The sequence below is a fragment of the Carettochelys insculpta genome, chromosome 4 (genome assembly GCF_033958435.1).
Source record: "Carettochelys insculpta isolate YL-2023 chromosome 4, ASM3395843v1, whole genome shotgun sequence".
Taxonomy (NCBI): Eukaryota; Metazoa; Chordata; order Testudines; family Carettochelyidae; genus Carettochelys; species Carettochelys insculpta.
This window is the reverse complement of record NC_134140.1, coordinates 44525509-44552937: the sequence shown is the minus strand read 5'-3', so window position 1 is coordinate 44552937 and position 27429 is coordinate 44525509. Positions and strand designations below refer to the sequence as shown.

The 27429-nt window shown below is 41.5% G+C and overlaps 1 protein-coding gene across 16 annotated transcripts in view; it reads left to right on the top strand.

Moving 5' to 3' along the window:
• APBB2 (amyloid beta precursor protein binding family B member 2) overlaps positions 1–27429 on the top strand; it is a 300231-nt gene that overhangs the window by 76593 nt on the left and 196209 nt on the right. For all 16 annotated transcript variants that reach the window (XM_074992657.1, XM_074992658.1, XM_074992666.1 and 13 more), the window contains one exon: positions 19944–20062. The gene's annotated coding sequence lies outside the window, so the exon portion shown is untranslated. The remainder of the gene's footprint in view (positions 1–19943; positions 20063–27429) is intronic.

Sequence of the window (27429 nt, the reverse complement as noted above, 5' to 3'; positions counted from 1 at the left end):
GTGCTGATACCTAAGATTTAATGTGCTTCCTCAAAGGATTGATTGAAGGAACTTAGTTCTATCTCCACAGTTTAGATTGAGGTGAGCTTGGGAGTTTGACTTGAACCAACGCCTATGGAAAACAACGGAAGCCTTTCCTTTTACTTCAGTGAGTGTTAGGCCAAACCCTATAAGCCCTATTTTCGCAGTGTTCTGAGAAATATGTAGCGTTTTTTGGTTCTAAAGCATATAAATATCTTTCGTGAGTGTTATCGGTGGTTAAATTTCACCTTCTTGTGTGGAAATTGTGACCTCAGTGAAGCCATAATTTCATCCCACCAGTCTTACTTTTCTTTTTTAACAGAGTTTTTGTGTGAGTCTAGCTATCTGAGTAGTATGTGTAGCATTAACATAACAGGTGCCAGCCTATTTGGGTATTGTGGCTTTGTTGTCACTTAAGTTGCTGATGTGAAACTTTGAGTCAGCAAGACAACACATGTTAAGCATGCTCTTTGGAAGCCTGCATGGTGTTAGTACCATTTGGACTGAGATGCATATCTACCAAGCCTTTGTCCTTCTGTACAGCTCTGAAATCTCGACTGCCCTGGAGATGCAAATATTCCAGCTGGGCACTTTTGTCGTGAAACAGCAATGAAATACTGAAGGCATGTGGGCTTTCATCGTGTTGCAAACAAGGATATTAGGCATCAGACTTCCTGCCTTTAGTATCTTCCCAAGTGACTCAATGCTGGCCATCTGTTTCATTTGCCAGAGTCAGTACCAGCCTGTTAGTTTTATGTGTTTGATTCAATAAAAACTGGATGGAGAAGACCTTACTGTTAGAATTACACATGTTGGAAGGAAGTTGTTGCTTCTGACCTTGTCCATCTTAGTTTTAAAATAGAGCAGGCTGTAACACTGGCTGGAAAACCAGGTTGTCTGGAAATTGGTGATCCGAAGTGTGCACTCTTTGCTCCGTGAGGAGGAGAATGAATGAATTAAGCAGTCAATGCTGAGGCCTCATGAAGTTGTTGCTCTCTACAGGTGGTGATTCTTTTTTCCTGTACAGCAACTGGTACACTAATGTAGCACAAGGGCAATCATAATTTTTAAGAGGGTCCACATTTCTAGTCACAGTATGGTCAGAGTTCAGACTGCAAAGACAACAATGAAAAAATGATGATGATGATGATAAGTAAATAAAATAATTCTGCAGTTCATTCAAAGGTGTCTAGTGATGAGGATTTGGCCTGAGGGTCTGTCTATTGACTGCCCCTGGTGTTGTTCATGACTAGAGCTTCTAGGTGCTATGATAATGCAAATAATTAATAATAATAATTGTAAGTCTTAAACTCCTGGTTTATATGGAAAATCTTCATTTAAAAATATGACACAAGTTCAATCTTGATCCCATCAAATCAATTGCAAAATTCCAGTTTGTTTTAATGGTGGCAGAAACAGACCCCATGTGCATCCAGCACAATCTGAGTTGGAAGTTACGTGTATTTCTTGTTACTGCATAGGATCCGTCATTTTAAATAAAATACCCATGTAAGGAAAATCAGTAATATCCTATCCTCTGCTTAATACTGTATATCTCTCTGACACAGTTTAACCTGAAAGGATCAGTACATAAAAGCTTGAAAAACTAGGGTACCCTTATTTTCTTTTATCTCAGAAGACTCCAGTCCTTGCATCTGGTATTTGTAGTCATTTAATAAGATTTTGAATCCTACCTAAGGTATATGAGGTTACATTTTTTTGCCACATTGTTGGTTAACTTGCTCTTCCAAGCAAATTTTATGGCCCATGGTTGCTGAAACTCTAATAGTACCTGGGAGCAAAATGCTTAGCATGGTTTGCATTCCTGGCACTGCACAACTGGGTGTGTTCTGAATTGCAGGGACGTTAGGATTAAGCATTACAATGCATATTTAGCAAAATCTTCATGTTGGAGAGAAAGCAAGTTAGCTCCAGTATTGGGTTTAATCTGGAAGCCCAGTGCTTTCAAGCAGCTGAGATTTTTCTCTTTTATTGTGGTAGCGGTAATGCATTTTTAAATGCCATTCAGTTTTCCAACACCTGGGAGAGTCACCTCCCACAGGTTTTTTCTAGAGTCTAAATCTTAATTTAGAAACAGGGGAGGGGAAGAGGCATTATCTCTTTTGGTTGTAGACGACATAGAGAGGTATGTGAAAGCTGTCCTGGGAGCTAAAATTACATTACTAGGGCAAGAAGCTGTATAATTCTCCACTGTGGTGTTTCCTGCTCCTTCCTCTGAAGCATCTGGCAGTAGCTGCTGCCAGACACAGGATACTGGAGTAAATAGACTACTAGTCATATTTGGCATGGCATTTCCTATGTTCTTATGTAAGTAGCCTTGACAATGTACAGGATGTTGTCTTACAGTCTGCTGCAGACTCAACAATATCACTGTCACATGTCTGTTTTTGTAATTCAACTCACCAGTATTGACTTGAACCATAAACACAACCCTTTAACACAATCAACCATGTCACTGTTTTCTGCTAATTGTATTACAAGATTTTATTTGAGTTGTAGCAATTTACTAGTGTATATAAATATTTTAAAATCAGAATGGATGCTATTTAAATAAAGTTTTTAATATGAAGAGATTTGTAATTTCATCTTATCATGTGTGAGTGTTGTCTTTACCAATTATTCATTAATAAGAGAACTCCTAAGACCTTGAGAGTAAAGAATTACAAAAGAATCTGAACAAATACTTCAAAATTAAACAGTGACAAACTGCCCATAATAACTACAAACTTTTGCAGTTTTATTGACTATTCTGTAGGCTAAATATGATTGTATGTCTTTATATTAGTTTGTACTGTAGCCTTGTGTTTTCCATCTACATTTTTTAAAATGCAGAATTTGTACTTTTCTTGGAGCAAATAGGGTAAAATATTTATCCTTCTATTTCCTTTTTTTTTTTTTGATAATCTTGAGTTGTTGTGTTATACTGATCTATGGGAGGTGGCTCATTTCTTGATTGTGTAATTAGATATGAGCAGTTTGTGAGAGATGTTATATTGTCACAAAGTAGATAACCTCCGGGCACTCATTTTGCATAGTATTCCTTTAACATATTTTCTGTGTGTGTCAAAATGGAGTCCCCAGGGTAATTGCTATAATTGTGTGGATAGCACAATAGAATTCAGTTAAAATTAGGGAAATGAATGATGCTTGGCTTCACTGAGTTGAACTTTATTTTAAAAATGTGGCGTTATAAATATACTTTAAAAATCAAACTACATGATGCTGGTTATATTTCTATATGAATTTAATTACTTTTTATTTTATTATCTCATGGCAAACTCCTGAGACTACTTATTTGGAAACCACTGAAATCAATTAAATTGTTCAGTTAAGGATTATATTGGTTGCCAGAAGGGCCAAACACAATGTCCACTAAAATCAGTGGAAAAGTCTAGTTTTAGCTTTCATGTAACCATTGCTTTGTGCCTGCTACAACGTATATGTGTATAGGGCAACAACGGAGGTCCACCATTTCTGTCTCTTTGGCCATTTTCTCCAGTGTGTCCCAGTTGTAGTTCATTCTGTTCATGCCTGCCTGGGACTGGGAGGTTGCTGGATATTCAAATATTCTGGATAATAGAGAAGTATACCTAGCAAGGCATAACACTAAAGAAAAACAAGATTAGATATTAAGAAACAAAAATATATGTGGAATACTTTGTTTGCCAGCAGCAGTAGTATGGTACGCTGCAAACCTAACTGTATTTGATGTAAAAACAAAAAAGCAGTAAAGTAGCACTTTAAAGACTAACAAAATAATTTATTAGGTGATGAGCTTTTGTGGGACAGACTCACTTCTTCAGATCTACAGCCCTACCAGAATACTCGATATGTAAATCACAAAGGTCCAAAAATTGTTATCAAGGTTGACAAATCAGAAAAATTATCATTGTTGGCAAATCAGATGGAAGAGCAAGAGAGGGGGTTGAGGGGTAGAGAAGTATGTGTTAGATCAAACATCAAAGTATGTAAAAGAGTCTTTGTAATGGGTCAGGTAATTGCTGTTCCTGTTCAAACCACATATTAATGTGTCAAATTTGAAAATGAATGTTAGTTCCGAACATTCCTTCTGTAGACGGTTGTTAAAGTCTGTTTTCTATAGAATGCAAACTCTCAGGTCTTTGACAGAATGGCTCACTCTATTAAAGTGCTGGCTGACAGATTTGTGTATTTGGAGATTTTTGATGTCTGCTCTATGTCCATTCTTTCTTTAGCGAAGAGTGTTTCCAGTCTGTCCTATCTGTAGAGCTTGTGGACATTGTTGGCATACGATGGCATATATGACATTGGTTGAGGAACAGGAGAATGTGCCAATGATTCTGTAATTAAAGTGGTTAGGTCCAGTGATAGTATCTCCAGAATAGATATGTGAACAAAGTTGGCAAAGCTGCTTGTTGCAAGGAAAAGTTCCAGGATTATTGTGGTATAGTCTGTGGTTGCTAGTGAGAATCCTGATAAGGTTAGGAGGTTGTCTGTAGGAGACAACAGGCCTGTCAGCTAGGGCCTTCTGGAGTGTGGCATTGTGGTTTAGAATAGGTTATAAGTCTGTAATGATGTGTTGCAGTGGTGTGAGTTGGGAGCTATAGGTAATAAAGAGTGGTGTCCTGTTGTTTGGTTTTTTTTTGGGCCTATCTTCGGTATTCATCTGTCCCCATTGATTTGGTTTTTTTACTTCTCCTGGTGGGTAATTAAGGTTTATGAATGTTTGATAGAGATCTTGTAGTTTGGTATTTCAGGCCTTGTCTGTAAACAATGGATCATGTGGTGTGTGCTGGATGGAAGCTAAAAGCATGTAGGTAAGTATATAGGTCAGTAGGTTTCCAGTAGAGAGACGTAGTGATCTGACGATCCGTGATTTATACTTTAGTGTCCAGGAAATGTATCTCTCATGGGGCGTGGTCAAGGCTGAATTTGGTGGTGGAGTGTAGATTGTTGAAGTCTACAGACTAATATGGCTATGTTTCTGGTACTAAAATAATGATGAGGGTCATGAGACAAATAGTGCACAAAGTCTCTTTTCTTGTCTCTCTGTTCTGCCTTGGCCATCACTCGGTAACGAGTAGGACATCTTCATGTGAGCCTCCTATTGTGAGTCAGTTGATGGTTGACCAGCCTGATTCTGGAGCGACAGGTCTTATCACAGTAAGGGCAGATGTTGGTAGCTGTTGAAAGGGCGCAAAGTGCAATTTGACGCAAAATAAATTTCTGCATTTCTGCCGTTTTGTGCAATCTCAATGTCATGAGTCTCAATTTCATGGTCTTAAGGAAGTGAGAACTTCAAAGGGATGGAGCCACATGACTGACATTGATGGGAATTTTGATATTACAGATTTGGTTTGTGTAGGGAAGAGGTAAATTTAATTTGAGATAGTTAGAAGTGATGTAAATCACTGACTCTCTTCAAATAGATTTCAATATAGAGATGTTCTCTTGACAATGACTGTAAGTAGATGCTGTTGAAGATGATCAAATATCACAAGTCTTTCCTTCTTCTAGGTTCTTGCTTGAGTGAATAACGGGCTTTTACCCTACATCAGTCAGAAATAGCTCTTACAATGCTGATGAATGGCATATTGGGTTCAACCCCTGCAGTCTTTACTTGGTTAAAATGATGTTAGTGGGCATTTTTGTCTGAGCGAGGACTGCATGATCAACCCCACTGCATTTTATAAGGGTCTTTCTTCCTTAAGAGAGATGAGCACTGGATGGTGAGTCAGCTGGCAAAGACGATTAACAAAGCAGTGAGCTATATAAGGACATTTCTCTTAACCACCAGCTATTGTGAGCATAAAATGTTCCCAGTCCTCCCTGACCTTTCCAACTTTTTAAAAACAAAAATTACTTAAATAGAAGACTGTACTCAAAACCCATCCCATCTTTGTGATCTTACCAGAAAGTTACCCAAGTAACTGCTCTGGCATAACATTTAAATCATGCGTGCACATAATCTATTAAAATGTGTACACGTTCTCACATTGAATCTTGCAGGGAGCAAAAATGCATTAACGTAATCCTTCTGTGCTCAGAGACCATTGTGTCCCAGACTTCTGGAGCAGAGAGGGACATTGTCCACATGTTAAAGTTAAAAGTGCTGCTGTGTGGTCACAGCAAGAGCACTGGGAGAGAGCCTTCCCAGCACACTAGGTAAACCACCTCCACGAGGGAGTAGCTAATAGCTCCAGCAGTGCTGTAAGTTGCTGCATGGGAGGGCATGCGGGTGTGTTTTTTCACACCCTGAACAAGAAGGTTGGAGCGCAGTAACTTGCCAATGTAGACAAGCCCAAAGTTTGCCTCTGCAACAGGGCAATGAAAGAAAATTTCCCCTTGATAAAACTAAGAAACGATAGTATTTATCAGAGAAGGCTTATAGATATCTTTTTTGGAGCCCAGTGCACTGTATGGCCGCCACATCTACGTTAGCATGTGCTTTCAGAAAATCAAGCCTTTTTTTGAAAGAACAAGCGCAGGATCCACACACAAAATGTTCTTTTTTTTTTTCATTAAAAAGAATGTGATTCTTCTTCTGGAAGCCCTCTTCTGCTCCCAGATCAGGAAGACTGCCTCCTTTTGAAAGCTTCTTTTGAAAAAAGCATGTGTAGATGTGCCACAGGCTCTTTTTTTTTTTTTTTTTTTGAAAGAGCAGTCCTCGTGGTGCCAGATTTTTCAATCCTTGGCCCATTCTTTTCAAAGAGCGGGGGCTGTGTGCATGTTCTTTGTTGAAAAAGCAGATTGATCTTTTGATACACTTTTTTTTGTGTGTGGATGCGCTGTTTTGAAAGAGATCTTCTGGAAGATCATCTTTCAAAAGATTGCTGTAGTGCAGACACGGCCTGTGAGTTTAGTAGCTCTTCTTTCACAATTGCAGTTAAAGATCCAAATATGGTCTCTTCCTGTCCTCTTTTTTTCAAGGGTTTATAACTTTTCCGTAAAAATGGCCATGAACAAAACTGGAATGAAGGCTTATTTTTGTGATATATCTGAAAAAGTAACTGTTTTTAAAAATACAAGGGTCATAGTAGAATTTTGCAAATTGTTCAGTACATCTGAGTGACAAATGCCTTTATGTGTATTTAAGAGTTCCCTATTCACCTTTCTTTGTTTCTCTTTGCTGTCTGCGACCCCCTAGTCTGTGTGGCTCGTGAGAATATTGCACCCCTCTTTTGGCTGTTTCCCTAGGTGTTAGGGGAAAGGTTTCTAACTCACCTGAAGTGCCCTTGCTGGGATCCTTTGAGACATCATGGGAGTCGAGGACTGGCTCCAGGGTCAGCAGGGTCTCTTGGCTGGCAGGCCTGGTGGAGTAGCTGGCTTCTTCCCCGTTGTTTTCCTTGGGGACCTCAAAGGTGATGTTGGGTGTGTCCCAAGTAGACTCCACAACTGTGGGTGGGGGTGGAGGTGGAGGTGGGGGTGGTGACGTGGCCCCCTCTCCAGGATGGTGTCCAGCTGTTCATAATTGTGGCACCTGTGGGTGTTGCCCCAGACCGGTTGGACTCCCGCTGGTCTTACAGTAGCTCTGGTGCAGCTTTTTGGTTTTGAGCAAATACTGTTCCAGGGTCCAGGTGTGCCCCTTCTCTGCCAGCAGTGATCTGGCCATAGACTCTGGCATTTCAGCACCAGGTGCAGAGATCGTGGAGTGTGTTCTCCTCCCCCCAGAGCCCTTTGAAGTCTGGGATTTCTGCACTGGTCCAGGATGGCGCTTGCCCGCATCCTGGGAAACTAGGTGCTGTGAGAGCAGCTCTGCTACTGCTGTCGGGGTCAGGGGCTCTCTTGGAGCTTTGGCCTGGTTCATAGCTCCCTCTGACTACACTGCCTTGCAGCTAAGGGTTTCAGAACAGGTCACATGCAGCCAGCCCTTCTGCCTGTGGCTGGCTTCTTTAAGTTTCTGCAGGATGGGCGAGCAGTGGAGCTGGCCTCGGGTGTGCCTAGAATGGCCAGGTCTGCAGCTGTGCCAGGCCCCTGGAGGCCAATTATTTTGAAATAACAGTCCCTGCCTGGGAACACTAGAGCTATTTTGAAATAGGCGCTTATTCCTCTCAAAACCAGGACTACATTATTTCAAAATAAGTCCCAGTTACTTTGAAATAATTCCTCTATTGTAGTCCAGGGCCTTGTGAGAACATTTGTGCCTAGTGGTACTATGGTGGTTGGTGCTTTGATAGATAGCATTCATCATGTAAATTTGTGCTTAGCTCAATTTTCACTTGAAATTTGCAGTTTAGCTTCAATAAACTTGCGTTCAGCTCAGGTTGAAATTCCATCCATAACTGGTGTTAGCTCCTAGAATTTATTTTTTTAAGGCTCAGTTATAGGCAAGCAGCTCCTCTGTGAACCACTGGCAAAAAAAGAAGTGGCTTTCTGGGAAAATGGCATTTCTGACTTAACTCTTATTTCCTGGGTGATTTTAGGTTAAGGTGAATGAGTAATATTATTTTAACAGTCTTTGTTTTACTTGAACAAATGTTACATTTTTGCTTGAGTGGTCACAGTTCGTAAACACCAGCATTTCATCAAGTTAACAAGTTAGGACTGGACACCTGCATATGCAAACTGGAGTGATGGAGAGGGAGAGAAAATAAACAGAATGAATCTCTGTACTCTGGGGTAAAGAGCATGATGACTCAAAATAAAAAGCTCTTTCTTTATCCCTGGGGTCTGATACGTGGTAGAGTAACTAGATCTCATGAATTATCCATTGCCATCAGCTTCTGCTGTGACGTAGGTGTTTATCACCTGTGGGGTGCCTTGGATTGCAGCAGCAAAGGTGAGCATGAGCCGACTATTCATTTCCCAGGGCTGTTTTTCTCCTATATACCGTGGTCTCTCAAGTATGGTAGGGTATGTTGGGGATGTTTTTTCTCTCAAACATCTTCTACGACGACATCTCTAGTCATTTCTTCTCCTTGTGCTGCCTCTTCCGCCAGCTGCGTAAGTGTGAGGCCTCTGGGTTTTATTCCTTATTTTTGCTTTTTGAGCAGACCACAAATTCTGGATTTCTCACATTTATTGAAATATTTGTCAAGCCAATCAGACCTGAAAACTCCAACACCACTTTATTCATATATTTTAATTATAGTCATTTTATTTCTACTTTTTTTTTAACCTTGAATTTTGTTTTATCTTTTAGAGAGTTTCCAAAGCAGAATTGTTTTGCAGCTGGGTGGCAACAGGGAGTCTTTTCATAATTGAGGCTTTTGTGGGCTCCAAAGACTGGCTCAAAGGAGACTGATGGAAGCAAATAAGTCCAGGGACCATCCCTCCACTGGGAGAATATTCATTGCATTGGTTCTTAAGCTATGATCTGTGGACCACTCTGGTTTGGGATGTACTTCTATGAGGTCTATAAGTTGCTTTTCACAGTAATGATGAATCAGTCAGCCTTTCTTTTAAAGATTACAGGGATGGTTTTACAACATCTGCTTTCCTCCCTGGTTTTGTTTGTTTTAATTGTTGGTTTTGTCTTGCACGTTGAACTGCAGTCACACTTGTGGATGACACCAAGATTGGAGAAGGGTGATAGACCCAGACTGCAGACTGACAGAGACTAGAGCAGTGGGGATGTAGGCAAGTAGGGGATACTCCAACCTAACTTACAGGAAGCCCTGCATCCAAAAAGAAGGTAACTTAGCAACGATGCAAAAAGCAGGGTATTCTGTGTAGTGTTATTTGTTTTTCATCCTGTCTTTTTGGTGTCATTCGTAAGTAAAAAGCATTCCAGTTCCTGCAGGGAAGGAGTGAATCGAGGAATGGGAGATTGTCTTAATAAGTGGTCCACAATATATAAAATTTGAGCACCCCTAGTTGATTGTTTTCCATTTGAGGTGCACATCAAAATCTTCAAACAGAATAGTGGCTATGTTTCTGAAACAGTCCTCTTCCTTTGAATAGTGGATGCAGACTGAGGAAGCTTGATTTCATTATCAGTAGAAAACTTTGGCTCCCAAGGTTGGAGTCTCAAAATGTATTTTCTTAACCTCTTTTATTAGTGGAACATAATGACTAAAACCGCAGAGTCTTCCTGATGATGTAATGATTTATCATGTCTTATGTGGGCAAATGAGAATTTCAGGGATTTGCCTGATTGCACGCAGTCTGGCACGACCACAGTGATCTGATACCAGTGCTCTGTTACTGTGGGGAAAGAAAGTGGACCTGCCATTTTCTCTGGGAAGCAGACGTTGAAAGGGAATAAGCCCTACATTCTCTCCTCTTGTACTGAGGTGCTACAGGAGATCAGACATAATCTTGTGCATGCCAAGCTGTGGGCAGTAGTGTCCAAATATACAAGTGACAAGTCCAGCATCCCTACCACCTCCAGAAAACCTGCACAGTTCCCGTTGAGCAAGAGTGTTTTGGGGTAATAAAGGGAAGGCAGGAGTGAAGAGAGGAAACGGTAGCATTTCAAGAATGTTTGGATCAGTGTCTTCCTTCCCCTCTACTATAGCTCTGAAATTTGTGTCCCCTGGAGCATTAGTCACCATGAAGAAATGCCTGTTTTAAGTGGTAAATTCACAGTAAAATCATAAGCGACTAAAGTGAGTTAGCCATCCACAAGATCCAATTGCATACTGTAACTATCTCAAATGCACAGAGCACCTGGCATTTTCTTTGGATCCAGTTCAGATTTTAAACCAGTTGAGGAGCACAGTGGTGTCATGTGATGGACAGTCCACTGTGTACCAGTGACAATATAGATTTGTGAGGGCTGGTCTACACCAGAAAGTAACATTAGCATAACTCTGTCTCTCAGGGGCGTGAAAGCACAGCTCTGAGAGACATAGTTAAGTTGATGTAACTCCCAGTGTAGACACTGCTAGGTCAATGAAAGAATTTTTCTGTCGTCCTGTTACCTCTCAGGGATGTGAATCACCTGCAGTGATGGCAAAACCCCTTCTATCACTGTAGTAAGTGTCTATACTGAATCATTATAGAAGTGCATTTCTATCTAAGTGTTGACACAGCCTGACTGTCCTGTCCCATTCTTCTGGACACTGAGTTCAGATGTGGATCAGACATAGCTCTACTTGGGGATTTATATGTTAAACAGCACAAAATGAAGAAATTACATGATTTTATTGTTTCATAATATTTGGTATCTTTCTTAGAGCCTTTTTCTTTGAGCCACTTGATTATGAGAGAATCTGTTTTCATGTAAAACACACAAACAAAACCCTATGTTTCCACTCCTCATAATGTCAGAGAAAAACTTGAAAATGTGACCCCAAAAGGCCCAAAATCCAGAAAATCTCACATTTCAACTTTTGGAGTTGTGATTACTGAAAAAGAGCCCTGTAAAACATACAAATAAAATATTGTCTACCATGAGATACCTGAAACATTTTAGCCACTGTTGCAGAAAAGGGACATATATTAGTATTAGTATATATTGAAATTGATAGGGAGAAAGGAAAGCCTGTTTTCAGAACTGTAGGAAAAAATGGTGAACGGAAGAAAAACAGCACAAAATGGATTCTTTCTCCTCCTTTAGACCCGTGAGGTAACTAAATGAGTTAGTATGTAAAATGCTTGTTTAAAGGTTTGTCTGATGTTTAAAGCATATTTGACAAAGGCTGTTTGTTCTCAAAGAAGTTAAGCATTTTTCTCCAATAAAAAGGGCAGATATTAGATATGACAGGAAATTTTTCAGGCTGTGACAATTTTCCTTGCCCTTAGCTTTCCTTCCCCCCTCACCCCCACTTTTTTTTTGAGTGTAGAAGTTAGAGGTTTACTCTTCGCTATGTTAGAAGAATCCTTTGCTTATGTACAGGGCCCTATCAAATTTATGATCCATTTTGATCAATTTCATGGTGATAGGATTTTAAAAATCATAGATGTCATGATTTCAGCTGTTTAAATCTGAAATTTCATGGTGCTGTGATTTAAGGGGTCCTGACCCAAAGGGGAATTGTGTGGTGGTCACAAGGTGATTGTAAGCTCAGGGAGACAGGTTGCACTGTGTTACTCCTGCCTTTACTTCTGTGCTACTGCTGGTAGTGCTGCCTTCAGCGCTTGACAGCTGAAGAAAGGTGGCTACAGGCTGGGAGCTCAGCTCTGAAAGCAGAGCCACTGCCAGGAGTAGTGCAGATGTAAGGATGGCACAGTATGATATTGCCACTCTTACTTCTGTGCTGCTGCTGGCGGGGTGCTGCCTTCAGAGCTGGACACCTGGCCAGCAGCTGCCAGTCTATATCCACCTAGTTCTGAAGGCAGTGCAGAAGTATGAGTGGCAATACAGTAAACCTCCGATATAAGCGATTTTGACTCATGCTTAACTCGCATTAATATTAGTTGTAATCCTGGGATTCCCAGGGGCTGGGGAGTGCCAGGAGCGCAGCTCTTCTGCCAGCCCCCTGCTCCAGCCCCTGGCTTCCCTAGCTAGGGGAAGCCAGGGAGAAGCCATTCTGCTGTGTCTGTTTGCAGCGTGGCTTCTCCCTGGCTTCCTCCAGCTGGGGGAGCCAGGGGACAGACAGCTGTGATGCCACGGCTTCTCCCCAGCTCTCCGTCACTGTGGGAGTCAGGAAATAGACCAGCGCTGGTCAGTTCCCCTGCTTCCGCAAGCCCGGGGAGCCAGGAGCCAGGCTGTCACCTGGTTCCCAGCTTCCTGCTGACTTGTACAAAATTTGAGCTACGCAGGTTTGCCCAGGCACACAACCCTTGCGTAACTTGAGGGTCTACTGAACTAAGGCTACCTAAAATAACCTTGTGACTACCCACTAACTTCATTTTGAGTCTGAACCCCCAGTTTGAGAACTGCCAGTATAATATGTGTACTATTGGGTAAAAGCACACAAGACTAGATTTCAAGGCCATGAATTTGGTAGGTCCTTAATTATGTCTAATTGAAGTGAGACTTGTTTGTACATATGCCAGGTTCCTGCATGGGGAAACATTTGAAGTTGTACAAAAACAGTTGAAATAAACTCTTGATAATGATTCAGATAGAAAACCCTTACTAAGAACTTAGGCTGTATCTAGACTACAGGCGTTTGTCAGCAGAAGTTTGTGTTGGAAGATACCTTGCCACAAAACTTCTGTTGAAAAATCATGTCCAGAACACAGGGCGGATCACAAGAGCAATCCACTCTGTGGAAAGAGAGTGGCCAGACTGCCTGGCCACTCTATCTGCAAAGTGGACACTTGGAAGCACAGTAAACAGGGTTGTGCAGAGTCCTGGAAGCTTTCTTGGATGACAAAAGCCATCCACCGGAACGTCCAGACTGGTGTTTTGTTGACAGATGTCTGTAGACAGTAGTGTTCTTCCTTGTGGCAAGTGAGGGGTAGCTGTTGACAAAAGTTTTGCATTCTGTTGACTTACTGTTGACAGCACGCGCTTAGCGCTCTGGACACTCTGCGGGTTTTGTCAACAAAACAGTTTTGTCAGCAAAACCCTGTAGTCTAGAGATAGGCTTAGATAATAAATAATTCGGTGGAAATGAAGGAGCAGTTCATCTCCCAAATAGATCAGCGTGTGGTAGTTGTTAAGTATTGACAATATGTGGACACTCTCCTCCCTCCATTTTTTTATTTTTTGTGGGGGACTTCTTTGTTCATTATTAAGTGCGGAGGGAAGGGGAACATTCCAGTTCGGCTGCAATATCCAGAGGCAATTTCAAATGCAGAAATCTCAGGCTTCTTAAATAGAAAAGTGTATTCCACTTTGATAACAATATAAATATGCGTATGTTTGTGTGAAAAGTTTGTGTATATATCTATTTGTGTGCCCTCTGTGTGTATATTACACACAGAAGATATAAAAATCTTGTACAGTATCATAATTCTAGCTCAGATTTTAAAAGCACGAAAGGCAGGAAGCCTAATGTTATGATTTCCAGAGCCACTGGAGCCCTGCCAAAGTGCCCATATGTGCAGTGTGTGTGTATTTGATAGACTTATGATGGATTTACAGTCCCATAAATCCCTTCCAGTTTCTTTCCTCTTGCTCAGAAATATGACATAGGGAGCCAGAACAGGTAGAGGAAGGATTCAGAGGTGTCATTGTCCTTCTTAACAGCGGTTATGTACCAATAGACTGTACCTCTATTATTTCTAGACTGGAGAGAGCAGAAGAGAATTGTTTTCTTATCACAGCTAGTTTCTCAACAACGACCTCTGCTGGAACACTAGCTGTCTGCTCTTCATCAGAGAAATACCTAGAGCTGCCTTAAACTGGTAATGAACAGAAACAGCTATTTAAACATAAAGTCTCAGATATTCATCTGATGTAAATTGACCCAGTTCCTTTGTTGCCAACAAAACTATTCTAATCTGTTAGCTAAGAAAATGTTTCAAGTTTCCTTTTTTCCTTTCTTTTAAAACCAGGTGAAATTTCACTGCCATAGAAAGTGCCGTTTTACAACGTATCATTTGGAAGAACACATGGAGAAGGCTAGCTGCAGTAGTTCATTCATCAGCAAATTTCATCTTACCCTCAGATAAGCCACACAAAACAGAAAAATAAATATTGAGCCTATATCTCTGCATATAGAATTCACTACTGTTTATAAGGTATTGAGAAATCTTTGATCCAACCTCTTCTATGGTTATCACTCCCAAATCTGTACCATGCCACCTGGATCTTAGTGAAATTCAGAAGCAGGTAGAGTCTTCCTCCATGCTGACATCCTGTTATTTCAGTAAGTACAAATCAATGGCTCATTCGTTTGGGCTGCTGGTTTCTTTAACCACTGAGAATCCCAGCATATGCAAACATTTTGTCTGATTTTGAATTTCCTGTAGTTTTTTTTAACTCCTCTCCAGGGAGGGGATGCCTTTAATACAGAGAGCAGTTAATCTCTAAGGCTATGTCTACATTAGCCCCTTCCTTTCGAAAGGGGCATGGTAATGAGTGAGTCAGGAAGAAGCTAATGAGGTGCTGCCATAAATATGCGCACCTCATTAGCATAATGGTGGCCGCACATGATTCAAAAGCACCACTTTCAATTCGCGCGCCACCCATGTAGACGGGAGCCTTTCGAAACCACTCCGCAGACTTCAAATGCACCTTCTTCCTAATTGGTTTTAGGAAGAAGGGGCTTTCAGACTCTGGGGGGGTCCTTTTGAAGGGCCCCCGTCTACACAGGTGGCGCGATTCAAAAGCAATGCTTTCGAATCACATGTGGCTGCCATTATGCTAATGAGGCACATGTGTAGTGCCTCATTAGCATCTTCCCAACTCGCTTGTTACCATGCCCCTTCTGAAAGGAGGGGGCTAGGGTAGACACAGCCTAAATGTCAGACATAGCCATCTTTGTAAGTATATTCTCCAAATCACTCCAGCAATTTGTACTTGGCCTTCCAGTTCCGTCATTTGTGAGCGCTAAGTACTATATTGCTGATTTTTTTCCAATATCAATAACTGCGTACTATCTGTGTTCCAAGTTACTGTTTCCAATAACGTTTTAATTGAGTTAACCTGGCTTGTGTGGTCTGGGAGACTGAGTTTGCTGCAGTTTTTGCTTTTTGGGATCCCATTTGAGAGACTAAGGTTTATAGTCAAGGGGGAAAGCAGACTGTGTTTCTCTCATCCTCCTTCCACTAATAGTTTTCAAACCTGCCCAGTTGGAGGTGTTTTAAGAGTGGAGTAAAAGGCATGTGGAAAGGTGGGTTTACATTGCAGGGTGGGGGAGAGGAGGATAGTAGTCAACAGGAGGCTATAAGATGGAGTATGCACTTACCCCCATTTTAGGAACTCACGCCATTATTTCTGGCAGTGTTAAATTGATTCCCCGTGTCATTTGACAAAGCTTTGCTTTGTAATTTGCTGGCAAGTGTTATTACCCTCTTTTTGAAAACTCTGGGAAATGGTTTGAAAAGGTCAGATCCATTAGCAAGTTCTGCAGACAGTCTTACGAGCCATGATTTAATACCACTCCCTTCCCTTCTTGTGCATGTGGGCCTTCACACTCATCTTCTTTACCCTCATTTTTAAATTCAAGGTGCTGATTGTAATTATTCCACATTATGACTCTTTCCAAATTTAGTGAAATTTCAACAAATGTGTCATTCGTTAACCATAGAACTGATGGTGGGAAGCCCCCTTTTTGTGGGCATGTGTTGTTTCTTTGTTTCTTAGGGAGGCATGATGTTTTTCATTTGTAATGATTCTTTGTTCTTCTGCATAATGAAAATAATCCTGAACTGACAGGTATTGATATTAATCTTTTTTTAAAGCTTTTATTCATAATAGATTTATTTAAGGTTTTTTATTGCATCTATTTTTGGTTTTGGACTTGAAATGCCTTTTAACCTATTGTTCATTGTTGTTTAAAAAACAAATTATTATTGTAATGTTTGTACCCTGGTTGGACTCAGCCTATAAACTGGTTTTCATCTTTGGAACTTGGAGGGCTAAACTGCATGGTCTTCAGACTTAGGCCTCCAATTCAGCAAATACACACGTGTAGCTATTATACGCATGTGTAGTTGCCTTGAAATCATTACTTGTGTTAAGATGAGCAAGTATGTGAGTATTAGCTGGATCAGGTCCCTTAGTTCTTATCCTTAAACAACAATGTTTTCTGTACGTGGGCATAGTCAGAAGCAGAGAGAAATCTTCAGTCACCAGTTGATAGTTCGAAGTTTCAGTGCTGCAATGCATGTTAAACTAGGTTTTTCAAACAATGAAGACTAATCCTCTTGTTGATTATGGACGTTGACTTCAACTGATAGATCAGGAAGTTGTGCTATTTATTTCTCTTTTTTGTTTTTTCCCTGTAAGCATAAATGGATGAAATGTTCTATAGGATTAACTAAAAAGTGAATTTGAAGTATTTAAATAGAAATAACGAGTTTCAACATTGATCTTTTTCTTTGAAACTCTTAGGATGTGTGATAACCTATTTTTTAAAGTTCATTTTGCGTTGCATCAAGTTCAGAACAAGACTTTTCCATCTTTTTCTGTGTGACTAAGAAGTTAAAAGTCCTTGTAATGTCTGTCATGTTGCAAATCATATGTTTCATTTTGGTACTTTGGGGGGCTTATAGCAAATGGACTTCTGACAAAACTAGACAGCTCTAAGATGGCCATGAGGCGTCATTTCTCTTTTTTAAAAACAGAACTAGTTTGATTTAGTTTGATTTAGAGTTCTGCTTTTGCTAAAAATTGTGTACTTTTGTTGTTGGGGATACTTTAATAAAGTGCAACGAATAAGTTTTGGATCTTCATTCTATCATATTTACGTTCCAGACTTCCTGGCTCCAGATGTAAAATAGAAATGCCAGCTTCTTATTTAGAAATCTGGTTACTTTGAACAAGTGTTTTCTTGTTCCAAAATAGGTATGTGTTTCATATAGATCTGTTGTTGGGTTGCCAAGGTGGTTCCCAGGACAAATTTTTGGTAGTCTCAGAGTGCAACCCCCAACTCTGGCTGGTGAGTCCTTTCCTATGGGTTCCCCCATCCTTAAAATACTTAAATAGCTTTAGGAGAAACAAATAGATATACACATAAGCAGGAAAAACAAATAGATGTGCATGTCCAAATAATTGATTTTTTTATTCCTAGCTCATAAGTCTGTTGTAAAAAGTGATATTAACACATATAAAAGTTTCATTTTTCACAGCACACTTATTGAGCCCTGCCCAACCTGGGGACAAATTAAGCCCTGAATAGGGGCCCTAGGGGAAGCAGTGGGCTCTGGGACAGTAAGGGTGGGTGGATGAAGGGCCTGCGGGAAGGCAGTGGGGGACTGAATCCCTGTGTCCAAAGCCTGGTGCATGCTGCCATACAGCAGGAGCCCAGTGCTGGAGCTCAAAGCTCTGTGGCTAGATCCTGCCCCGTGCCACCCCAGGGCTGAAGTCCAAACCTTTAGCTACACTGTTGTGGGGAACTCACTTGGTGCCTGTTCCTCCAGCATGGTACCCTAGGGGTCTCTAGAGGGGGGCAGGGCACAACCCTTGCTTGATGTTGGCAACAGCAGTGAACACCTAGCATACATCTTCATGACTGGGAGGATTGATTGCAGCAGCATTGATCCTCCGGAGTTCGATATAGTGTGCCTGGAAGAGACACACTAAATTGAACTCAGAGGGTGCCTGCATGGGTGAAGGTACTGCACCCCTCGTTAGGAGCGGGGGAAGCAAATGGTCCTGTTGACCTCCTCCAGTGGAGATGGTGCAGAAGGCTGAATTAAATAAAATACAAATAGATGGAGATCCACATCTCATAGAGCTGGGAGGGACCTTGGAAGGTTATCAAGTCCAGTCCCCTGCCCTCCTGGGAAGACCAAGCACCATCCCTGATAGATTTTTTTTTAAATCTAATCTATTTGCACTAGGCCCCCAAAATGGCCTTCTCAAGGATTGAGCTCACAACCCTGGGTTCAGCAGGTCAGTGCTCAAGCCACTGAGCTATCCCTCTCCTGATTAAGATACATTGACTCCAGCTTCATAGTTAATGCAGTGAGAGTTGCTTAAATTGCCCTTACCCTTGAGTGCAGACCTTCCCCTAGGCAGTGCAATCAGAAGCATGAAGCAGAAGGAGGAGATCCTACTTTCTTCCCCCTCCATCACAGCCCTGGTGTCTGTTGCCACTTTGTGGTTGCATGTGGCCACAGTGGGCGCATTTGTAAAACACCTAGTATGTTTGGAAAAAAGAATCCTTGTTTAGATGGTTAAGATTCTGATATGTTTTCACCACTCAAAAGCCTCACCCTTTGTCATTATCTAGAAAGTGGGGAGAGATCATACAGTTTGGATCTGGATGGATATAGAGGGTACAGATTTCAAGACTACTTTTTCAAGTACATTTACTCCTTTCCCAAAAATAGATGGATTGTTTGGTTCCTTTAAAAACCAACCCAAAAACACTTTAAATGTTACATTATGAACCTGCTGTTAGGGATTTTGGTATTTTTCTATGTTAACTTCTAAAGGCACATGTTTTATTTTCATACTGGTCCTTAATATTGGGGAAAGAATTGCTAATTTTATTTAAAAAAAAAGCTGTGGCATACGGGGAGAAATACAGGACTCTGTAAAGCATGTGAAAATGGAAATAACTTAAAGGTGTATGCAGGGTTCTCTCTAATTTTTTCCATCCATACATGGAATAAATTTTGTTATATGCACCAAGGCATGTGGGGACATGCACCATCAGTAGAAACATATGCTGCTGGCTGTGAGTGCTGCAATCTGATCTGGGTGGGAGGGAGAGAGCAGGAACAGGGTGGGAAGGTCTGATTGGGAGCACCGGTGCAGGACTGGGCTTGGGTTGAGGGATCTGGGTGAGAGGTACAATGCGTAAGTGAGTTGGTGGCAGTAGTGGGGATGTTCAGGAATGGGCTGGAGGTGAGGGGTCTGGGAGGGAAGGAGGGTGCAGGAACAGGCTGAGAATGGGGGGTCTGGGTGGGAGGGGGTGCAGGAGTGGGGTTGGAAGATCTGGGCAGGAGGAGAGGGTGAGAGTGGACTGAGAGGGGTGTAAGGGCAATGAGGGAGTGCTTACCCTTGCGCACCCCCAGGCCGCCCAAGTGCTCACCATACAGGGTACAACGGTTTGACTTTAGAACTACTGTACCTTGCACACCTGAGATGTCCTTGTGTCTCTTACCAACATATGACTTCACTTCAGAGAACATAATGCTAATGACATGTACAAATTGAGGGCATTTTTGAATTCCTGTTTGATTATAGACCCAGGCAGGTATCCCTGCATCTCCATTCTTCCCATTCATCCAAGGGAGTACATTTTTAACATATGCATATTCTAAGGGGACCTAGTAGTGGATCTCAAACGACTTACTGCACTCCAGTATAAGCCACTGGTTTGAGCTACCTTGCCAACTGTTATGTTGCTGTTAGAACTGATCTTTAGGAGTGTAGCTGTTTTTACTTATTCCTCCTCTGATGGCTGTTTAGAAGAGCTTTCAGATAATCGGCGGTTTGTGACATACTTTTGTTTTTTCTCTCCCAGCATATATAGGTTAATTTCATCAGTGTGTGTCCTCAGAGGGTGAGTGCTGCTGGTGTTAGTATCAAAGGCTGAAGAAACCTGGCCTTCTATACAAGTTTTCCACCAAAGAACTGAAGAGAGTAAGTAATTTTTGTTGGTTTGTTTTCTACACTCATAGGCTACGTCTACATGGAGCTGTGCTGCTGGCAGCAAGATGCAAAGGAAGGCTCTCAAAAATGCAAATGGCTGCTCATTTTCATAGTCATGTGGCTAATTTGCATAGTCCTGCAGGATCGCCTTGCTGGCAGAGGCTGCTGTTGTCAGAAAACGCCCTGTAAATGTGGTTTTGTTGGTGAAAACCCCCTTTGTCAACAGCCGCTTATCCCTGATCTTTTGCAGGGATAAGGGGCTGCTGACAGAGGGGGTTTTCACTGACAAAACCACATCTGTGTGGCATGTTTTCTAATGACAGTAGCCTCTGCCAGCAGAGTGATCCTGTGGAAGTATGCAAATTAGCTGCGTGACTATGCAAATGAGCAACTATTTGCATTTTTGAGAGCCCTGATTTGCATCACACGGCCCACAGCATGGCTCTTTGTAGATGTAGCCATAATGACTCAGTCTTCAGGACTAGGTTTCCTCTTTAAGAAGGAAGTGAGTGGAGATTGACTCAGGAAACAATTTTTTTATACACAATGTACACATAATTTCTGTTAATGCTTTTGAATAAAGACAAATGCAAGCAACACAACTGACACAGATGAGACAGCTCTTTCAAAGCATAATCCAAACTTGGTGTGAGTGTAATGCAAGGGCAGGGAACCCCCAGCCCAAGGTCTGGATCTGGACTACGGCTTGCCTGGATCTGGACTCTGAGGCTCGGGGCTCCCCTTCCCAGAATCTGGCCCATGGCACGGTTGTGGTGGTGGAGGGAGCCCTGAGCCTGGCCTGCTGGATCAGGGAAGCCAGGGCTGGATCTGGCCTGTGGACTCTTCTGGGGAGGAAAGGGATAGGGAGGGAGGGAGCCCAGGAAGCAGCTCTGCTGCTGCTGTTCCTCCGTCCCCGGGAAAAGGGAAAAGGCATCGTAGCGCTACCTGCAGAGAGGCTTCCCCTGCTGCTCTGATTGGCTGGAATTCTGCAGTACTTGCAAGAGGGAGAGGTACTTTTTTTGTGTAGCATCAGAGGGGCAGCTGTGTTAGTGTGTATCTTCAAAAACAACAAGAAGTCCTGTGGCACCTTATAGACTAAGAGATATTTTGGAGCATAAGCTTTTATGGGAAAGACCTGCTTCATGCATGCATCCGATGAAGCGGATCTTTGCCCATGAACGCTTATGCTCCAAATTATCTCTTACTCTGTAAGGTGCCACAGGACTTCTTGTTGGTTTTTTGTATAGTATTTCTTTGTTCATATCCAGCTTTTTGTAAAGTTAGCGTCTACTTGTAGAAATGAGTTAAAGGTCTTGCAATGAGTTAAAGGTCCTACTCTTTTTTTTTTTTTTGCCTGTTACACAATTATATTGTCTAATGGACCAATTAAAACATTATAGGACTATAACAGGGCTGTCTTGGTCCTCTTTGGGGCCAGGGCCAGCCAGCTTTGTTCCAAGTGGAACACCTTTCTGAACATGTCTTCTGGGGCTGGGAGTTCTAAAGAGGATCACCAGAGGAGTTGGGATGCTTTTTGGGGAAGTTGCGGGTGAGCAGGATGAGTGACTGAATCATATGACTAACAACTGAGATTATAAAAGGAATGGTGTTAGCTCAGTCAGGAAAACTGAGACTATTTTACAAGTTTCACAGTCTTGTGCTGCATAGGGATGTCAAGCTGTGGACCTGTAATCCGTACTGTGGCAAAATTCCTTGAAACCTATAAGCAAGGTTCTGCATATTTTTGTAAGTGTTGGAGGAGCTTTTGCAGCCTCTGATCTTTTTGTTTTCCAGTGCCATGGTGAACTCCTAAACTCTCCAACTCAGTAGATTCATGAGATGGGAGCTAACTCTATCTAGCTCCTTATACTGTAAATGGCTACAAGAAAACAGGCTAATAGCTCAGGCCAGTGAAGATCTTCAAGACCATGTATCTTGCTCTTAGCGACTTAAAGGATAAAGGTCACTGAGGCAGAGGGACATTAAAAATGTGAAGGCATTATCTGCCTTAACTCAGAGTTCTTTGAGTATAAGTCATCAGAATCCAACTGTAGGTCTGGTTGTCCGTCATGTGTGCAAGATCAGAGTCTTAGGAGTAGAAGTATCTGATGGGTCGTACATGCAACGTGGTCATTGTCATCCTTCTGTATGAGGGCATAAAGAATATGGCAACTATGGCATTCCTGTAACAGGACTCTGTGTCCCTTCTGTACAGTCCCTCTCGTATACTCACCTGTACAGGATGCCTTAACAGGCAGACTGTAAACCTGTGGCTTCAGGGCTTGCAATGGGCTAAATTAATTAGAAAAAGGACACAGCAGATGCCTCATCTGTTTGGGAGGGTTAAATGCTGAGTTTGATAGTTGTTCTCTTCAATCAAAGGCTGAGTGACTGAAGCTTCACTTGCTGGAACAGTCTCTGGCAGTGGTTCCGAATCTTTTCACTTGTGTGGACCCCCCGGTATCTCCCCCAACCATTCACAGACCCCCTATCACCCCCCAACAATTTGTGGACCCCCATCAAAGCCAATTCTAGCCGATATGTACGCTTCATTAAATGAAAAAGGAATCCACAATGGGTTAGTAGCACAGCTGAGGTCTATTTCCACCTGCGCCATTAACCTGTTGTTTTACCTTGCATAATTTATTTCACCTCTGTTCCTTGTCCCAATTGGTGTTTAGTTAGTGAGCTTTTTTAGAGCTATCAGTGCTTAGCAAAATAGAGCCCCATCTTGGCTGTGGTTTCTGTATTACAAATAGTGATACTAAAATACGTGTGTTTTAGATTCTCTTAGGACTATTATCTTAATTTGTACTTTTTTTGTATAGCATCAGAGAGGCAGCTGTGTTAGTGTGTATCTTCAAAAACAACAAGAAGTCCTATGGCACCTTATAGACTAAGAGATATTTTGGAGCATAAGTTTTCATGGGAAAGACCTGCTTCATGCATGCATCTGATGAAGTGGATCTTTGCCCATGAAAGTTTATGCTCCAAAATATCTCTTACTCTATAAGGTGCCACAGGACTTCTTGTTGTTTTTTTGTATAGTATTTCTTTGTTCATATCCAGCTTTTTGTAAAGTTAGCCTCTACTTGTAGAAATATTAAAGCATGACTTGCGTACACCACGCTAATAACTGAGTTCTGTTGATCTTTTATCCTGATTATCATGCTTTTAAATATTTTTTAGCCTCCATGGTGTTGCTTACATTCAGTCTGTTACTGTTGACATTTTTGCTTTATCTTTTGTCACACTGAGTATACAGAACTTCAGAAAAATAGCCCATAAGTGCCAAATTACTTTTGGCTTACACTGCATTTTTTTTTCTCTATAGAGGGTTTATAAAAAGGTACTCAAATTTCTCTGATTTCTCATCCAATGTAAGCATTAATATGTTTTGGAATGTAGTTGGAGTCTAATTGTAAATACTTTGTTGGTGAGTGGGGTATAATTTGTGTAGCTAGTCAAGTTGCAGGCCAGTATAACCAGGAGACCTGGGAAAGAATGTAAAGCTTTGCGTAGTTTCCTATTTCAAAACAAAAATTAAAAACTTTAGACCTTTACTTTGTTGTGGGGGAATCTTTTGAAAAGCTGTACAATTGCACAGAGTGGCAAGGAGACAGTTTTGATTTTACTTGAAATCTTGTAAGACAAAGTACTCCTCCATTTATAAACTGTCTCAGATGCTAACATAATGGATACTGAGTAGGAAATGAGGGTTGGGCTTTCTTTTTCCTTAAGGAAGTTTCGTTTCCTATCTTGTAAAATGTCAGAAATACCGTTGTGAATTAACTTATAGTAGCATTGTAATAGCACATGAGATAATGAGTGTTTTCTATTTTTAGTTGAACATCATAAAATTGGGAGGAGAATCATCTATTTGCTCTTCATCCAGTAAGCTGAATATCTTTTGTCTTGAGGTCCAGTAACTGAACATTTTTTCCTTACGACTGATGGCTAGTGCCTCGCCTTCTACTAGCATTAGACTTCGAGCTTCGAATATGCCTACTTTCCACGTAGAAAATGCAGGAAAGCTTTTGTGGGAATTGCAAACCATTACCAGTTCTAGTGTTGACTCATACACAGGAGTCATGACCCCAGTGCTAGTTCTACCAGAATTCCCCTGTTTAATTTTGTGTTGTTTTTGTCTGAACACTTGATTTTTTTTCTCCTTTTTGATTCATTTTTTGTAGAAGAATCAATATTATCCAACTAGTCCCAAGAAAAGTGGGAGCTCCTTTTTTGGGGCCTTGAAGTCCCTCTTCCATATGGGCAGTGAAGGGTTGGACAGCAGCAAGCCCTTGACTCTGTCCCAAATGTGCTGGCCAGTGCTGCTGTTCTTGCACAATGGTAGATTGCTCCTCTCCCAGAATTAGAGGGTAGGTCAGGGAGGGAATTGTGATATTTGGTGTATCAGTCTTTGCCCATTCCTACTTCTGTTATTTGTTATCTCTAGATACAGGCAGTGTATAAACTGAGAGTCCAGTCTGTAGTGTTTTAAAGAATCATACTTTATTTTAAAGAGTTTTAAACCATTAAAGATGAATTCTTCTTGTTGAGCTATTTTCTTTTGATGGTATAATTTGATTTCTGAGCATTATAGTCTACATTAAATTGAAACTTTCTCTGATGAGGCTGATCGCTGAGCATTCTGGAATCTCTTCATTAGTAACAGTCTTGGCAGAGAGAGAATTAATCATCCAGTGTAGCAGCTAGTGAGGTTTACTTTTTCAGCAGACTTTGTACATTCCATTTCATGGTTTAGTTTGATGATGATGACTTTCTTCTGATTGGTCCAAAGACTAGGGTAGGATATTGTAAGTCAGGATTCTTGAATTACCTTGGGTTTGTCATTAGGGAAATCAGGCTCTGAGATCTAGACACCTCTGAAGATGAGGTCTCTGGTCTCTGATTCAGTTGCTCAGCTGTAAAAAGGTTCCGTGCTTACCTATACTGCTTTATATAAGGATGTGATACCTTGGAGACTGAAGTCCTCTACCCACAAAACAAATAAGTTGATATAAAACTGCTCCAGAATCTGCATCAGTGTTCTGCATGCCTGCCCTATTGGGACTGCTGCTGTAGTGAACAGATTAATTCACTTTCATTGAGTATTTTGGTGCCTCTGCTGACAGGAGTGCTGGAACAATTTTGTAGAAGGAGTGCTGAGAGCTTTTGAATCCAGCTCTAAACCCTGCATATTATGGAAACCACTTTAAGCCAGGAGGTGCCAGAGCACCCCCAGTTCCAGCATCTGTGTATGCTGAGACAGTAGTTTTTGTAATGTGTCCATCCGCTCAATAGGAACTGAACTGAAACTAAACAAAGTCTGCTAAAACCTGAGAAGTACTATCACCTTGGGCCATATTTGAACCAGTGGTCACTCTGTGATGACCCAGTTTAAATGATTCTTGTGTTAATGAGTTGGTAGTGGACTATGGAATTGTTAGCATCTTGGTCACTGGTGTACATTTGCTTCATATTACAGGTTGAACCTTTCTAACCTGGAATGCTCTTGTCCAGCAACATCTGTACTCTGTCATGATTTTAGTTAACCACATGGCTGCTTTTCATGGGTGTGGTCAAGTTCCCTGTGGTCCCATAAAGTTTGTTTCCAGCCACCAGTTCTGCCTCTCAGTGTTCTGTGCTGTTGCTTAGCTCTAATTTACCCCAAATGTCTTCTAAGAGCCCAGTAAGCAGTGCAAGTGTTGGTAATGCTGCTAGATGGGGGCGGGGTCTGCAGCCTGCAGCTCTTTAAGGACTTCTTTGTGGCTCCTAACATAATAATTGAAAATTAAAACAAACAAAAAAACCTCTCATGATTATTTTCCATAAACAGTGAAAGTCTAAAAGTCCAAAAATGAACGGCTCATATCTAAATAGCAAACAATATGTGATCTCAAAACATTGTATAACTCCCCCAGTACCCTCCAGAGAGAGAGAAAGTTTGGGAGTGAAAGTCTGGAAGTCAGTGGTACAAACACAGACACGAAGTGTGAGGAAATAGAATATGTAAAAAGTTTGAATGTCCTACAGTAAACATGTATCACATTACAAATTATTGTTTGTGTGCTGCTCTCAAAATAGAAGTTACAAAAAGTATGGTTTGACATTATTTATTAAGGACCATCTCATATTCATATGCACTGCAGCCCTTGTATTACTGAGGTTTTTACCGAATTGGAAAATATGGCTCTTCTTGTTAATTTGGTTGCCGACCCCTGTATTAGACAATATGACCTCCCCTGGTCCAGCAAATTATCTCATCCAGCCCTGGTCAGGTCCTGAGGGTGCCAGATTAAAGAGGTTCAACCTGTTCTGGTTATCATAGAACCTCTGCTAAGGGTTCTGCTGTGTGAAATCTGTTCGTAGTGAATCTGCTTCAGAGCCTTCAGCAAAAGGGACTGAAATCCATCTCCTGGGTTCACCTCTAGAGGGCTGGTTCCTGGCACACATGGTGGAGGTAGGTAAACAGAAGCCTTCCACTTCTCATTTGACAAACATGCACACACAAAAAGAGTTCATTCTCAGAAATAAAGCCTGTGCTGTCGCATAATATTCTCTAACTTTATTTAGTGCTGGCAGTAATTAGTTGCTAATGGAAAATTTTATCTTCAGAACCAGAACAGCAATTCTGTAGAGCTTGAGTTGCTTCCTATAGAAGCAGCACGCAATAAACTCTGAAGGAAGGAAATCAAGCCCAAGGGAAACTCTCTCAAAAGATGGCTATGCAATTGTAGGCAGAATGAAAGAAGATAGAGGCTCTTAAGCTGCATTGGCACTTGCAGACTCGGTAGGCATCATTCTCCAGTGGAGTAGTTTTGCAAGTGGTGAAAGCTGTGCTTGTAAGGCAGAGGAGAATGTGGCTCAGCCGTTTTACTACCTGGTATGTCAACTTTTCACACACTAATAGCTGTACTGCTTGTATCCTTGTAAACAAAGATGAAGATGAAGGTACCCACACTTAAGGCAGGGTGGAACTGAAAAGGAAATTTTAAAAAGAATTCAAAAGTCATTATGGGATAGCTGCTTAAGTGTTAGTTTACTTTGATTGAATGCAGCTTTTTTCTTAAGTTTAGTGCAAAATGGTACCATTGAGGGAGGCCCAGGGCTTTTTTTCTGCTGAAACATCAGGGAACAGCATTGCAGCACCCTTTTTTTCCCTGGGTGGGGTGGGTTGCTATGTGAGGAGCCACTCTGGGCGGCTTGTGCCTGGCCAGGCTGTGCTGTGTGAGGAGCCACTTTGGGCAGCTTGGCATGGCTGTGCCATGTTGCGCCACACCGTGGTTTGGAGCTGCAAGTGGGGTCAAGCCTGGAGACAGGAGGGGGTTAGTTTGGGGCTGTGGCTGGGTGGGGAT